Source organism: Entelurus aequoreus, linkage group LG06, assembly GCF_033978785.1.
Source record: "Entelurus aequoreus isolate RoL-2023_Sb linkage group LG06, RoL_Eaeq_v1.1, whole genome shotgun sequence".
Lineage (NCBI taxonomy): Eukaryota > Metazoa > Chordata > Actinopteri > Syngnathiformes > Syngnathidae > Entelurus > Entelurus aequoreus.
The window spans coordinates 58,301,591-58,316,975 of NC_084736.1; the positions used below are offsets into that span (position 1 = coordinate 58,301,591).

At 36.6% G+C, this 15,385-nt stretch overlaps 1 protein-coding gene across 2 annotated transcripts in view; it reads left to right on the forward strand.

Moving 5' to 3' along the window:
• The first annotated feature begins 2,763 nt into the window (after positions 1 to 2,763).
• rimbp2b (RIMS binding protein 2b) overlaps positions 2,764 to 15,385 on the forward strand; it is a 160,536-nt gene continuing 147,914 nt past the window's right edge. The window contains exon 1 of one of the 2 annotated variants that reach the window (XM_062051086.1): positions 2,764 to 2,783. The gene's annotated coding sequence lies outside the window, so the exon portion shown is untranslated. The remainder of the gene's footprint in view (positions 2,784 to 15,385) is intronic. The other variant, XM_062051079.1, reaches the window with a different exon arrangement.

A 15,385-nucleotide genomic window follows, 5' to 3' on the forward strand; every position in this document is an offset into this window, starting at 1 on the left:
TTATTATAATTTTTTTTTTTAATTAAATCAACATAAAAAACACAATATATACATTATATATCAATATAGATCAATACAGTCTGCAGGGATACAGTCCGTAAGCACACATGATTGTATTTATTTTTGAAAAAAAAAATAATAATAATAATAATCCCCCTCCACCCCATCCCCACACCCCGGTCCGTGGGACAAATTTTCAAGCGTTGACCGGTCCCCAGCTACAAAAAGGTTGGGGACCACTGATATACGGTATATATATATATATATATATATATATATATATATATATATATATATATATATATATATATATATATATATATATATATATATATATATATATATATATATAATTGAAAGAGCACGCACTTGGCGCGATGATGTCATGTTGTCGATGGGAAAATGCATTTTTAGACCATATGATTTGCCTGATCGGCTAGTAGACCCCGAGAGTAACAAGCGGTTGCCTTTCCATTAAGAAAAATAAACTAGTTTTTAGTGTAAGTTTGCTGGTTTCAAGAAATGTAATGCCGAGCGCATATCATTATGTCAAGATAATGGCACTAGCATTTACTTAATTTAAGAACATTTTTCAACAGAGAAAAAAGGTCTCTTTTTTTTTTCTACCAAGAAAAGTGCACTTGTTATTAGTGAGAATATACTTATTTTAAGGTACTTTTGGGTTTATTGAGGTTAGCTAATTTTACTTGTTTTGGAAAGTCTTGACAAGCCGAATTTTCTTGTTCTATTGGCAGATAATTTTGCTTAGTTCAAGTAAATTACCCCCCATTTTTGTATTTTTTTCTTGTTTTTGAACACTGACTTTTTGCAGTGTGAAGTGAAGTGAAGTGTGAAGTGAATTACATTTATATAGCGCTTTTTCTCAAGTGACTCAAAGCGCTTTACATAGTGAACCCCAATATCTATGTTACATTTAAACCAATGTGGGTAGCACTGGGAGCAGGTGGGTAAAGTGTCTTGCCCAAGGACACAATGGCAGTGACTAGGATGGTGGAAGCAGGGATCGAACCTGCAACCCTCAAGTTGCTGGCACAGGAGCTATACCGCCCAGTGTAGTGCGTAAACAATCGCCAGCTGTACTATTAGGCCCGGGGAGCACATATCAATGGCCTCTGGTATCTATTGTGGTCTTTACAGACAACCAGGCTCATCATCACACATGAGTGACCAGTTCTAGGTCAATAAGCACCACGTTTATTGACTGCTTCTCTGGCCCACAAGCACTTTGTTTTCTGGTGTGAGGTCAGCTTTGGCGACTCACATTGACCTCAAAGGGGACATGGAGTTGGTCAGTCAATAGATAACATGAATCAACCGGTTTTTTTTTTTCCAGGACAGCACAGATCCAGGACACATAGATATTTCAGCCCGTCCATCCCTTTCCACAGCTCACCGGGAAAGGTTAAGCCAGAGGTGTCCAAACTAATTCCATTGAGGGCCGCACACTTAAAAATTAAAGCATGCGGGGGCTATTTTGATATTTTTCATTTTCAAAACCAATACAATGTATAGATTTTTTTTTTTTTACCTTTAGGGATCCCCTCAAGTTTGGTCCCAGGGACATGAAAGGGTCTCAGTCATTAAAAGGTTACATCAGTCATATATATACAAATATTTTTAGATCAACTTTAGGTATATCTGTCAATATAAAGTTATTTATTTCTTCAAATTCAATACTTTTTTGGCAAATCCATTTATTTGGCAAAAACACAAAATATCCAGTCTTTTAATATTATATAATCAATATAACATTGATTTTGATTTATTATTATTTTTAGAGCAATGACAGTAAAAAAAAAAAAAAAAGTCCCACTAAAATTATTGGGGATCCAAAAGTGTCCCACTCATGAAAGTGTTAAAAATAAGTCATACATTTTTTTTTTTCCAATGCTTGAGTCTCTAGATCAGTGGTTCTTAACCTGGGTTCGATCGAACCCTAGAGGTTCGGTTAGTCGGCCTCAGGGGTTCGGCGGAGGTCAAGACACACCTGACTCATCATGTAAATAAAAACTTCTCCCTATCGGCGTATTACGGATACCCCCAAACAATGTTCCATCTGGTTTGCAGGTGTGTAATTTGTTGTGAGTTTATGCACTGTGTTGGATTTGTTCTTTGAACAAGGTGATGTTCATGCATGGTTCATTTTGTGCACCAGTAAAAAAAACATACAACTTTGTCTTGAATTTGAAAAAAAAAAAAAAAAAGGGTTCGGTGAATGCGCATATGAAACTGGTGGGGTTCGGTACCTCCAACAAGGTTAAAGGCCTACTGAAAGCCCCTACTACCGACCACGCAGTCTGATAGTTTATATATCAATGATGAAATCTTAACATTGCAACACATGCCAATACGGCCGGGTTAACTTATAAAGTGACATTTTAAAATTCCCGGGAAATATCCGGCTGAAACATCGCGGTATGATGACGTATGCGCGTGACGATGTCAGAGTAACGGAAGTTATGGTACCCCGTAGAATCCTATACAAAAAGCTCTGTTTTCATTTCATAATTCCACAGTATTCTGGACATCTTTTGCAATTTTTTTAATGAACAATGAAGGCTGCAAAGAAGACAGTTGTAGGTGGGATCAGTGTATTAGCAGCGGACTACAGCAACACAACCAGGAGGACTTTGTTGGAGCGCTAGCCGCGCTAGCCGCGCTAGCCGCGCTAGCCGCCGACTTCACCTTGACTTCCTACGTCTCCGGGCCGCCAAACGCATCGGGTAAAGTCCTTCGTCCTTCTGCCGATCGCTGGAACGCAGGTGAGCACGGGTGTTGATGAGCAGATGAGGGCTGGCTGGCATAGGTGGAGAGCTAATGTTTTTAGCATAGCTCTGTGCAGTCTGGTTGCTAAGTTAGCTTCAATGGCGTCGTTAGCACAGCATTGTTAACCTTCGCCAGCCTGGAAAGCATTAACCGTGTATTTACATGTCCACGGTTTAATAGTATTGTTGATTTTCTATCTATCCTTCCAGTCAGAGGTTTATTTATTTTGTTTCTATCTTCATTTGAGAACGATGCTATCGCGCTAGCTCAGTAGCTAAGTGTGTCACCGATGTATTGTCTTGGAGATAAAAGTCACTTTAAATGTCCATTTTGCGTGCTCGACTCTCATTTTCAAGAGGATATAGTATCCGAGGTGGTTTAAAATAAAAATCTGTGATCTACAATAGAAAAAGGAGAGTGTGGAATCCAATGAGCCAGCTTGTACCTAAGTTACGGTCAGAGCGAAAAAAGATACGTCCATCGCTGCCTCTCAAGTCATTCACTGTAACGTTCCTCATCTACGAATCTTTCATCCTCGCTCAAATTAATGGGGTAATCATCACTTTCTCGGTCCGAATCTCTCTCGCTCCATTGTAAACAATGGGGAATTGTGAGGAATACTAGCTCCTGTGACGTCACGCTACTTCCGGTACAGGCAAGGCTTTTTTTTATCAGAGAGCAAAAGTTGCGAACTTTATCGTCGATTTTCTCTACTAAATCCTTTCAGCAAAAATATGGCAATATCGCGTAATGATCAAGTATGACACATAGAATGGATCTGCTATTCCCGTTTAAATTTAAAAAAATCATTTCAGTAGGCCTTTAAGAACCACTGCTCTAGATCATTGCTTAGTTTATGCATTTGCTGTAAAAAAACGGAGTTTTCTTTGACAAAAAGGGTATAAAATAAACAAACAAACCAAAAAAATTCCAAAATAATGAAAACTTAGAATCAGCAGATAGATCTATCTGCTGATTCTAAGTTTTCATTATTCATTATAAAAAATTCCAAAAGTAAATTCCTAAAGTAAATTCCCAAGTTTTCATTATTTTGGAATTTTTTTGGTTTGTTTGTTTATTTTATAACCCTTTTTGTCAAAGAAAACTCAGGTTTTTTTTACCAAAAAAATTCCAAAATAATGAAAACTTACAGTAGAATCAGCAGATCTATCTGCTGATTCTAAGTTTTCTTTATTTTGGATTTTTTTAGGTTTGTTTGTTTATTCTATACCCTTTTTGTCAAAGAAAACTCTGTTTTTTTACGGAAAATCAGCAGATCTATCTGCTGATTCTAAGTTTTCATTATTTTGGAATTTGTTTGATTTGTTTGTTTATTTTATACCCTTTTTGTCAAATAAACCTCCGTTTTTTTTTACAGCAAATGCATAAAATAAGCAATATTTTCCCCCAAAAAATATTTCATTTTTGATGTGAAGTAATTGGAGCTTTAGGTAGGTCACTAATTCAAAACATTACTTTTGATTGATTATTATTATTTTAATAATTACATTTGTAAATGGAAAAAATACCTGCATTAGAGACAAAATTGCAACATTTTCTCGTTACATTTCACCTGTTTTGCTGTTTTATTTCACCTTTTGATGTTACATTTTCTTTTTCAGTAGTATTTGTAAAGGGTGCCAGGGGCCGTTAAACAAATTAGCTGAGGGCCACACTTTGGACACACCTGGGTTAAGCCTATTGGAAAGACAAAATGCACCCTTAATTGGTCTCCAGTCAATCACAGACCAACAATTATTCACCCATCCATTCACGCCAGATCCCAACCTAACCTTTTTTACTTCAGGCTTTCAATATGGGTATTGATTTAACCACACCAGCAAAACATCGGCATGCATGACTTGGTTGGAGTTTGTGGAAACAGAGAGGACCACAGAAATGAGTGTGTGGTTGAAATGTTGGATTTAGGAATGTGCATGAATCAAAGTCTGTGCAGCCTTTGCCTCTGATCCCAGAAGTGGAATAGCGGACATATTGAAATTCGTGCAGCGACAGCTTTCAACTCTACATGGTTTATATGATAATACTGGATTCTATCACTCCCAAACAAACAAGACACTCTCTGACAACTCTGAGCCTCTTGCATGTCATTTTGCAACCCCCTTGAGGTTTGCTCTAGTTAAGTGGAAAGGCCGTATGAATTCATAAATTCACCAAATATATTTTGTACTGTGGCTAACTTCTTTTTACACTGTGATATGCAGTAGGCACATTGCTGACGCAAATCACCCTTTGGGAGTTAAGACGTAGGGCCTGGTCTATGAAAGTTTGTATGTATTAAAACATGTGCAAACTTGAAAGCACACGCAAAATAGAAAGCACAATCAATTTAGCTTGTCTGGCTATATATGTACAGTCGTGGTCAAAAGTTTACGTACACTTACGTAATGTCATGGCTGTCTTAAGTTTCCAATCATTTCTACAACTCTCATTTTTTTGTGATAGAGTGATCGGAGCACATACTTGTCGGTCACAAAAAACATTCATGAAGTTTGGTTCTTTTATAAATTTATTATGGGTCTACTGAAAATGTGACCAAATCTGCTTGGTCAAAAGTTTACATACAGCAATGCTAATATTTGGTTACATCTCTCTTGGCAAGTTTCACTGCCATCCACAAGCTTCTGGTTGTATTTTTGACCACTCCTCTTGACAAAATTGGTGCCGTTCAGCTAAATTTGTTGGTTTTCTGACATGGACTTGTTTCTTCAGCATTGTCCACACGTTTAAGTCAGGACTTTGGGAAGGCAATTCTAAAACCTTCATTCTAAGCCTGATTTAGCCATTCCTTTACCACTTTTGACGTGTGTTTGGGGGTCATTGTCCTGTTGGAACACCCAACTGCGCCCAAGACCCAACCTCCGGGCTGATGATTTTAGGTTGTCCTGTAGAATTTGGAGGTAAATAAACGTAAATAAAAGAAGCCAATGAGAGGTCCACTATTCCGACCATAAGACCAAATAAATAATCATACAAAAATCGGCGAAAATATTCAACTTACATTTTGAAACTTGAATATTAACCAAATATCAGTGTTATTCTAAGCACTAAAGTTAGTGATCCGCTATAATAGCGGCCACGTGATCACTAGCTTATGCTGCTAGGTTGATATCGGCTAAACTCGTGAAAGTTTATTCTAGATCATAAATAATGCCTCTCGGGACATAAATGAACAAGTTAGTACACTTTGCCAGCCAATTTAGACCCGGGAATGGCGAGAAATACACGAAAAGACGCTTGGTTCCACCCCCCCTTTTCTTTTCTTCATCTAAATGGGAATCTAGCAGTCGACAATCCTAATAACAACAGACATTGTACAGTAAGTGATGTTTTATTATTATTATTGTTGGCGCTCATGAAGTCTGATAGAGTAATAATCAGTGATGTTGTTAAAGAAGAAAATTAATGTTGTAACGAAATTACAAATTCAATTTTAAAATTAATGAGCGAAAAACGTAAATATTACATGTTCTTTTAAATGTGCCCATCACTACATTACATATACTTACAGCATGTATATAAAACCTTAATGGAGGAGTTTGGGTGTTTTTTAAGCGCTTTATAGGCAGAATAGAGCGACTCTAATAGGCTCCATTGTAAGCTACTTTTGATCGTATTTAATTAATATTTCAAATACATACAAAAAAATGTGTTCCTGTCTTACATAAGGATTGTGAAAGACAGGCAACATTAAAAAAAGTGCAGTTCCCCTTTAAGGGACTAATTAAAACAACCTCTTTTTCTAATAATATAAATACATTTAAATAATATAAATACATTTAATAAAGTCAAACACAAATAAGGCAACAAGAGAAGTATCCTACACTTCTCTTTTGTAAAGTAAATCTGAACAGCCGATATGGGCATCTACATCAACTATATGAATTGCCTGAGAAGCTGGACAGGACAAAAAAATAAATCAATAAAATTAAATAAAATTAAAACAAACTCAATTGATTCATTTTGGTGTCTGCTGGCATTTTTTTAATGGCTCTTGTTTTTTCATTTGGGAGATACAGTACCGTATTTCCTTGAATTGGCGCAGGGAATATAGTATTCGCACGTCTAGAATTACTGCCGGGTCAAACTCGTTTCTCAAAATAATTAACGCATGCTTGGCCTAATCGCCGGTTTATTATTGAAGCTGGATCAAATTCGTTTCGCAAAATATTAATTTTATTATCGCATGTCTATAATTTTCGCCGGGTCAAACTCGTTTCGCAAAATATTTAGCATATGGCTACAACTTCCACCGGGTCAAATTCGTTACGTCACGAGTGACGCATCTGTCCTCATTTTCAAAATGGAGGAAGCTGCTTTCAGGGTTAGGGTGATGTTACCTGCACCTTATGTAACATGCATCCAGAGACTGTTTACCACCTGTTTTGGACTTGTGAAAGCACTCGATCACTATGGCAGGGCATCTGTCGCTTCATCCTGGACAATATTCACGACACATTTGTGCTTTGTTTTAAAGATGTGATATTTGGTTTTACACTATATGAACAAAAATTTGAAAAGGAATTTTACCTTTGCAACCTCATTATACTATTGGCTAAGTTTTATATTCATAAATGTAAGTTTCTCAATACCCGACCTGTCTTTTGTGCCTTTAAAAAAGAGTTAGAACTGTACATTAAGACACTCTCTACCTCTAGCAACCAGAAAGCTGTGAAGACGATTATGCTGTGTTCCAAATTTGAGTTGTTTACTGAAATTGAGTGAGCCTATGGCTTTGCACTTTGTTTATATTATATATATGTTTTTTTGCATTCTATTTTAGTTACTTTGAATTTATAACCCCCTGGCGCTGCTTTGTATTCTTTTTGTACTGTTTTGTACTACTTTTGTACTTATTTGATTGTTGAAATGTTGAAATGTATAAATAAAACTTTATAAAAAAAAAAAAAAAAAAAAGGAAGCTGCTTTCAGTAGTTTACAATCGCACAAAGGAAAAAAGATAAAGAGCTTTTCAGTTGGATTTAAGGTCCAAGCTATTGAATACTGGTACAATATGCTAAAGAGAACAGTAAGCAGCTATGTTTTATTAATATACCGTAGCTGCGTGTGTGAAATACTGTATAAGTCATTAAATGACTCCCGCCTCCTGGTGGTAGAGGGCGCTGCCGCGCTAGTGATCCTTCTTGCGACTTCCGGTACTGCAGAAGAAGTGAACACACGCAGGAAGAGATTTTTTCTTTTTCCTCTGCCTGAACTTTTAACATGGAGGATTACATACCGGTATCTAAAATAAAACAGTTTTCTAAACTGGACTTTCAATGGAAGCAGGAGGTAATAATTAAAGGAATATCTCCATCGAAACAGAGACTTTTAAAACTGAAGAAAGAAAATAAGGAAGACTTCTATAAACAAGTTATCGATGCTTTTGGTCAGAAGGAGCTGCAAATGGACTCCATTTATAAGTACAGGTAAGACCATAATAACGTTTTTTTTAATTAAATGTGCTTTTCATGATGGTATGCTTACATCACACTCAAAGCGCACGCCTAAATTTTATGGATTCCTTTTGGTAAACGCCGGAGTGAGAAGAGGTTTTAAAATAATTACCGCATGCACGGCCATCCCGCCGGTTTCCGGTAAACGCAGGAGTGACAGGAGGTTTTAAATTAATTAACGCCCCTGCGGCTATTCAAGGAAATACGGTATATTATTTTAAAAACATCTGCACGCAATCCGCTGATAAGGGGGTTATAGTAATGTCAAAAAAAAAACCCAGTGTATTCTGTCCTTCTAGAGGAGCGGAAGGAAATAAACTCGATCAAGTGATTCGAGACACGTAGTGGCTGCTGAACGGCAACACTGCAGAATGTCTCGAGCTTTGCCGTCCATCAACACCCCCAAGTGGGCGTCTGTGACGTCGCCGACTTGAATTGACCCGTGGAAAAGATGACAGTCTTGCAGAGCATTCGCTTTATTTATTTTTTTTATAGCAAACAACAACATAACAGTAACATCATTCCTGGTGAGCGTTGTACACACACACACACACACACACACACACACACACACACACACACACACACACACACACACACACACACACACACACTGGTTATCATTTGGAATGGGGACCAAGTTTTAAATCTCTGGATTGATGAGGTAATGTGCTCATCATTCTTACTAGGGACCCTGGGGAAAAAGAGTTAATATGGTTCATGGGGACCAAATTTAAATAATTTTGCATAATTCACACAAATTTGTATGCGACTACTGAGGACCATTTAAAAAAAAAAAAAAAAGTTCAAATTAAATATGACATGATCCTCAGAATACAGCACAACAGCTGTCCTCTTATAGGATGTTTCAAGTAAACATTGTTTTATGGGCCAAAGCTTAAAAATCACTTTGGCATCTTCAGAATGGATCTGACTATCATTTAAAAAGGTTTCCCTTTAGGGGACCTGTTTTTTTTTGTCCCCATACCGTCAGAGGTCCCCTAAAGGTGACTGTGTAAACCAGGGGTGTCCAAAGTGCGGCCCGGGGGCCATTTGGGGCCCGCAGCTAATTGTTTACCGGCCCGCCACACATTCTGGAAATACTATTGCAAAAATAAACAAAGAACATTCAAAAAAGTGGAATGAGGTGAAATCTAACGAGAAAAAGTTGACACAAAGCTGCCATGCAGGCTGTTTTTTTTTTAATTTTGTCTTTCTTTTTTTGCAATTGTTTAAAAAAAAAAATAATGACAAAAAAATCCATGTAATAATGAATTATTTTCAAGGCTTCAGTTACTTCAAATATTTCACTTTAAAATGTCTTAGGTGGTAAATATTGCATATATTGTGCAGATGCCATATAAAAACATTAAAGTTTTATTTGACAAAAGAGCATAAAACAAAAAAATAATAGTTTAAACATATAATGGACAGATGTATCTGAAGTTGATCCTGTAACTTAAGTGTTGAAAGTAAAAGAAAAACCTAATAAAAATGTATCACTTTATGAGTGGGGCACCTTTTGGATCCCAAATATATTTAGTGGTATTGTATTTATCTTTTCACTGTGATTACCGTACTCAAATATATTAAAGAATTAAAATCAATGGTGTCCTGCATTATTGATCTTTTAAGGCTCTAAGTACTAAATACTGCATATTTCAGTTTTACTATAAAAACTAAGTTGTTTTGACAGAAAAGCCATAAAACCTTTTTTTTAAAAATTACTTTATTTGAACTTGAAGTTGATATAGAGATTAACTGTAAGCGTTAAATAAAAAATAATAATTTTACTTATTTTTAACATTTTAAAAATGTCCTTTATGGTCCCCGGGACCCCTAAAGGTAAAATAAATAAAACATCCATATTTTTTTTTATGTTTTGAAAATGAAAAATATCAAAATGGCCCCCACATGCTTTAATTTTTCCATGTGCGGCCCTCAGTGGAAAAAGTTTGGACACCCCTGGTGTAAACAGAGCGATGTCCCCATTAAGTAAGCATTGCCAGAACACACACACACACACACACACACACACACACACACACACACACACACACACACACACACACACACACACACACACACACACACACACACACACACACACACACACACACACACACACACACACACACATCTTATTTAACTCCCACAAAACACTCCCCTGCTTTCCTGACCCCCTTATCAGCTGGCATTTGACACAGAACCCCATGTCTGCACATCACTGCCAATGATAAGCCCGTATAAAGTTCTATGGTACCATGGTACATTTTTAGTCTACTTTATAACTTTTGTTACCATGGTACATTTTTAGTCTACTTTATAACTTTTGTTACTATGGTACATTTTTAGTCTACTTTATAACTTTTGTTACTATGGTACATTTTTAGTCTACTTTGTATATTTTGTTACCATGGTACATTTTTAGTCTACTTTATAACTTTTCTTACTTTGGTACGTTTTTAGTCTACTTTATAACTTTTGTTACTTTGGTACGTTTTTAGTCTACTTTATAACTTTTGTTACCATGGTACGTTTTTAGTCTACTTTATAACTTTTGTTACTTTGGTACGTTTTTAGTCTACTTTATACCTTTTGTTACTATGGTACATTTTTAGTCTACTTTATATATTTTGTTACTATGGTACATTTTTAGTCTACTTTATGTCTTTTGTTACTCTGGTACATTTTTAGTCTACTTTATAACTTTTGTTACTATGGTACATTTTTAGTCTACTTTATATCTTTCGTTACTATGGTACATTTTTAGTCTACTTTATATATTTTGTTACTATGGTACATTTTTAGTCTACTTTATATCTTTTGTTACGCTGGTACATTTTTAGTCTACTTTATAACTTTTGTTACGATGGTACATTTTTAGTCTACTTTATATCTTTCGTTACTATGGTACATTTTTAGTCTACTTTATATATTTTGTTACTATGGTACATTTTTAGTCTACTTTATAACTTTTGTTACGCTGGTACATTTTTAGTGTACTTTATAACTTTTGTTACTATGGTACATTTTTAGTCTACTTTATATCTTTCGTTACTATGGTACATTTTTAGTCTACTTTATATCTTTTGTTATTATGGTACATTTTTAGTCTACTTTAGGCCTTTTGTTTTCACCCTCTTTTTGTGTCCTTGTGTGCATTATCCTGTCCATCCTTATCCTTTCCATCCTTTGTAACTGAGCTACTGTGTGGAACAATTTCCCTTGTGGATCAATAAAGTTTGTCTAAGTCTAAGTCTTTAATTTGTGGACCTCCAGAATCAGCATTTGGGTCAACAATTTTAATTTCCCCTATGGGATTAATAAAGTATTTCTGATTCTGATTCTGAAGATGAAATTACATCCGAAAACCTGTGACAAGTTGACTCCATGTCCGTCCGTTTCAAAGTGTAAAATAAGATTCGCCTTAAAAAAAAGAGGACTTTATTTTGAAAGTAAACCGTATCATCCGTCAGACTACCCCAGGGCAGCTGTGGCTAAGAAAGTAGCTTACCACCATGGGTTCTCACTTCTCTGTGAAGCGCTTTGAGTGTCTAGAAAAGCGCTATATAAATCTAATCCATTATTATTATTATTATTATTTATTTTGTGTTTGTGCATGACTTCCTGTCCAACATAAGCTACTTTGTAGGGATTTGTTGCGGCGACCGACAAATATAGAAACTGCGTATATTTAGCGCATGAATCCGAAATGGAACTGCTAGTCGGTGTCGTTTCAATCGTTCAATTTTATTTAATTTTTTTTGGTAATTTTAATGCCTTTTTTTACATCATGGCCAAGGGACTACAGATGAAAACTAGCCTTCTGGCTAATTCTGGCTTTTTAAACCATGTGTAGTCATGTATTTTATAAAATTGCATTGCCCCCTTTGAAATAAACTAATCTTAACAAATTTTTTTTTAAATAAAATCTAAATACAAATTAGAATTTTGCTAAGAGTAAGATGCAGTGTACGCAGTGTCATTTCAAACGACTAATTTTTGATCAAATGAAAGAACTTGTTTTGAATTGTCTCTGTCATTTGTATTCAATGGAGTCTTTAAAAAGTAGGGAAACAAAGTGGAAAAAATCTGGGATTTTATTTTTCGACCATATCGCCCAGGCCTATTTTACCTTGTGGTTAGAGTGTCCGCCCTGAGATCGGTAGGTCGTGAGTTCAAACCCCGGCCGAGTCATACCAGAGACTATAAAAAATGGGACCCATTACCTCCCTGCTTGGCCCTCAGCATCAAGGGTTGGAATTGGGGGTTAAGTCAGCAAAATTATTCCTGAGCGCGGCCACCGCTGCTGCTCACTGCTCCCCTCACCTCCCAGGGGGTGGAACAAGAGGGTAATTTCACCACACCTAGTGTGTGTGTGGGACTATCAGTGGTACTTACTTACATTATGGCAACAGTGTCGCCCTGTGATACATTATTTCCATTTCCATTATTTCCAATGGGAACACAAATCCATCAAACAAATCAGAGGTTGACCAGCGTCCCACATTTGACTGGGTATGTTCCATTGTATCTGTGAACACATTTAGTGGGATTTTAGCGCTTGTATGTCATCACTTGGAGTGACCAGTAATGGAGTGGCCTGTACATTGGCAGCAATGGTCAGACAGTGACCCCGCAGATAGGAAGGCATCTATTTTCTGTTGAGAGAGTGCCAAACTCCTGCGGGGGATGAAAGCTTAAGTATTCATCTCCTCCAGGTCACCACCTGGCTCCGCTTATGAGCCCTATGGGATCTGTTTACCCGCGTGGGAATTATGCTTCTTATATTCACATTTTTGCCACGCTTAAGAGCAGAGTGGGGGTCTCAATGATGGTTGACACAATCAAATGCATGTTTAGATGATCCACTGTTCTCTGGAGGGTTCATTTTTTCCCCAAAATGTGTAACTCTTTGAAAAGAAATAGCCCAAAAACAAATTGACTCTTGGCATGTTTTTACAGTCGAGCAAAAGGGAGCAAATGTCAAAGCCTGGTGTCCACACTAGGGTTGTACGGTATCCCGGTATTAGTATAGTACCGCGATACTAATGAATCATATTCGGTACTATACTATGCCCCCGTCGTCGTCAGGTCGTGTCATTGCTGGTTTACGAGCAGACGGGCATGTTCGGCAGTGCACAATCACAGAGTACTTACAAGCAGACACAGTGTGTAGACAGAAAAGGGAGAACGGATGCATTTTGGCTTAAAAACTAACGATAAAGGTGAAGTTATAACACTGAAACGCCCTCAGGAAGAAGTGTTTTAAGACATGGTTAGCTAGCTAGCGGCTAAAGTCCAGCCCCAGTCTTCTAAATCACAAATCCTCGTCTCCATGGCGACAAATAAAGTAAGTTTCTTACAAGTATCATCCCTGCAGGACGAGGAATAGCTGAACATGCTTCACTACACACCGTAGCTCACCGGCGTCACAATGTAAACAAACGCCATTGGTGGATCTACACCTGACATCCACTGTAGTGATACCAAGTAAAGGAACATATTTAGTCGATACTACTATGATTACGTCTATATTTTTGGGCATTACAACATCATCTTTCGTTTAAAAAAAATATGATATTATTTATATAAATTCAGGAAATATGTCCCTGGACACATGAGGACTTTGAGTATGATCCTGTAACTACTTGGTATCGGATTGATACCCACATTTTTGGTATCATCCAAAACTAATGTAAGGTATCAAACAACAAAAGAATAAGTGATTATTACATTTTAACGGAAGTGTAGATAGAACATGTTAAAAGAGAAAGTAAGCAGATATTAACAGTAAATGAACAAGTAGATTAATAATTAATTTTCTACCACTTGTCCTTAATAATTATGACAAAATAATAGAATGGGAAATGACACAATATGTGACTGCATACCTCAGCAGCTAAATTAGGAGCCGTTGTTTGCTCACTTACTAATAAAAGACAAGTTGTCTTGTATGTTCACTATTTTGTTTAAGGACAAACTTGCAATAAGAAACATATGTTTAATGTACCGTACATTTTTTTTGTTAAAATAAAGCCAATAATGTTGTGTACAGGAAGAGTAGACGGCACAGACCACAAGGGGGCATAGTTAAGCTCTAGATTTGTTTATATACATACAATATATATATATATATATATATATATATATATATATATATATATATATATATATATATATATATATATATATATATATATATATATATATATATATATATATATATATATATATATATATGTGTATAAAAAACAAAAAATGATATAATAAACCAAGGGAAATGGAGTGTGACGAATCTAAAGTGTGTGTGTGAGACTATTGTGGAGATTAGCTGTTGTGTGATTACCGGGAGTGTTGAGCGAGAGGCGCAAGTCACGGAGGAGAAACTAAAGGCATGCTCGAATGTCTGTGGGTCAAGCAGGAAGTCGGGGGCTATAGCGGGGTGTAGGAGGTCCGTGTCCAAGCGGGAGGTCGGGATCCAAGAGGCAGTCCGGGAAGCAAAGGAACAAGGAATGACGAGACACTGGTAGTGGGTTGATGAGGCGTCATGAAGCGTTTCGACACATTGCAAAACTGCATTGATACTGTGTCGATACTGTGTCACTAAATACTGACATCTGCTGGACATTAAAAATCCTTACAGGCAACCTATGAACCGACTCAACTGACACTGATTTTATGACCTAGTATATACAATAATATAAACCAAGTCATTGTATTTCATTTAGGATTATTTCATATCTTCATTTAAATCAAAATATATTTTTATCTTTTTTAGATACAGTCAATAAATAATGTGAACATGTATCATAACATGGAAATCTAAGAGAACGTGTTGTGAATGAGGATGCTTGTGCACTGGGAATTTTAAAATATTTTTTTTACACATTTTTATTAAAAAAAAAAACAGTTTGTCCAACGTATTAAATTTTACACAATTTCTCTTCTTAGTTATTATTTCTCCGGCTGTAGAAAAGACCCGCTCACAGGGCACAGAGGAGGCGTCAGTGCGACACAGTTCGCGTATCGGTCACGTGACCGAAACAGCTCATGATCGGTCACGTGACTTTCTAAAAGCGGTACTCGCACCGACACAGGGTTTTGCTCTATGAGCT